Source organism: Palaemon carinicauda, chromosome 16 (assembly GCF_036898095.1).
Source record: "Palaemon carinicauda isolate YSFRI2023 chromosome 16, ASM3689809v2, whole genome shotgun sequence".
Lineage (NCBI taxonomy): Eukaryota > Metazoa > Arthropoda > Malacostraca > Decapoda > Palaemonidae > Palaemon > Palaemon carinicauda.
The window spans coordinates 109,502,886-109,505,413 of NC_090740.1; positions in this window are offsets into that span (position 1 = coordinate 109,502,886).

Here is a 2,528-nt window from a genome sequence, read left to right on the forward strand (position 1 = left end):
GGCAGGTAGTGTTTTAAAACCTGCCGTTTAATTCTGCGATGAACAGCTAATTGACTCGGACTGTCAATTAAAGGGAGAAGGGGTTATCACTTTTTGGGTGACCTCCTTTAAATGAGTGTTACCATGGTGACACTAATTCTGTTCAAAATCCCAGGTGTGGAATTATACAGATAGCACTAGTGCCGTGTGTACGTAGTACACAGTGTCAATAGAATGTAACCGGTACAGAGATCATGAAGAGAAATTTTATTATAAAAATTTTTCTTCAATCTGAGAGTGGCACTCATCATTTCTTTCCCTTTCAAGAAAGAAACACAGTCTCTGTATTTGTTACGTGTATAATTCCATTGCCATGCTACATTCATTTTACTGGTTAACTCATTTAGTCATTTATTAGGAAGAAATGTCTATTAGAATGTATTGCGTCCGAATTGCGTGCATAAAATGCCAGTTCTTTGACTTACTAAAGTAAGTATTCTTCATATAGTTGTATGCTCACAAACAAAAGATATAAGAGATGCTGATATTGATTCGGCAATATATACAAACTATGAGACTGTTTGTATATTCAGTGTATACTTATGTTTGTTCATACAATATATGTTAACCTTGAGACCCCTTTTCTACTGTCTAGAATGACTCTTCCCTGTAGGGGGCAGGAAGCACTAACATTGTTTATGATTAGTGATGATGACGGATAACGGTGACGTCATTTGTCTAAATTGGTCCACATGACCATAGAAATGTTGTCCCAAGGTTAAGGCACTGATGAAAATCCACGGATACACTAATACTCTGGTATGCTTCCATCAGGACGACATGGCTTGAGCCAAAAAAAAAACCGATTTTGAAGCGAAGCGAAAAATCTATTTTTGGGTGAGATGGTGATGTCGTCCTGATGGACCCACCCATCTTTTCTTAAAAGAAAAGATCTTCATAGTATTCCTCCCGAAGCACTGTATCTGTAGCACCATGCTCAATGCTACAAGGAATGTCCGCCATCTTGGAGATGGTGCTGTTGTCATACTCAATAGTAGTATGAGAACGGGGTTTACCTTGATACGGCTCCCCTTCTATTCTGCGACACTCCCCTCGAAGCGTAAACGCTATTAGGGGTGCAGATTGCTATGTGGCATGTCAAGAATACGTCCTCTGATATTATGCGATATCCTTGAGAGAAATTTAAGGATATTCGCACCAGGAGTTAGAATTCTGGATACCTAAAGGTAAAATTTTCTGGGAATATCGCTGTAGTACATATATCCCCAAGGAAGCTACTTTAAGGACCTTCCATCTGGACGACATGGCCATCTCACCCAAAAATAGATTTTTCGCTTCGCTTCAAAATCCATTGAGTAGGTTTGCATAATCTACATCGTGTACAATAGCTGAACGTAGCCCAGTTCTGTTACGTTCAACTATCGTACACGACGAATATTATGCAAATCCAATCATATATTCAGCCATTGTACACAATGTACATTATGCAAATCTACAGACATGTTCAGCTAATGTGTACGGCGTAGATTATGCAAATCTACTGATACGTTCAGCTATTGTACACGACGTAGATCATACAATTATATGTTTATCTATTGTACACAATGTAGATTATGCAAATCTACTGATACATTTAGCTACTGTACACGACGTAGATTATGCAAATCTACTGATATATTCAGCTATTGTGTACAGCGTAGGCTATGAAAATCTACTGATACGTTACGTTATTGTACACAACGTAGATTATGCAAATCCACTGATATGTTCAGCTATTGTAAACAACCTAGGTTATGCAATGTTACTGATACGTTCAGCTATTGTATACGACATAGATTATGCCAAGATACATTCAGCTATTGTACACGACGTAGATTATGCAAATCTACTGATATGTTCAACTATTGTTCAGCTATTTTACACGGCATAGATTATGCAAATCTACTGATACGTTCAGCTATTGTACATGACGTAGATAATGCAAATCTACTGATACGTTCAGCTATTGTATACGACATAGATTATGAAATGCTACTGATACGTTCAGCTATTGTATACGACATAGATTATGCAAAGATACATTCAGCTATTGTACACGACGTAGATTATGCAAATCTACTGATATGTTCAGCTAATGTTCAGCTATTGTATACGGCGTAGGTTATGCAAATCTACTGATACATTTAGCTATTGTACCCAAAGTAGGTTATGCGAATCTACTGTTACGTTTACCGACTGTACACGACGTAGATTATGCAAATCTACAGATATTTTCAGCTATTATACACAATGTGGATTATGCAAATCTATTGATACGTTCAGCTATTGTACACGATATAGGTTATGCAAATCTACTGATATGTTCAGGTATTGTACACGATGTAGATAATGCAAATCTACTAATACATCCAGCTACTGTCCACGACGTAGGTTATGCAAATCTACTGATACGTTCAGGTATTGTACACGACGTAGGTTATGCAAATCTACTGATACGTTCACCTATTGTATACGACGTAGGTTATACA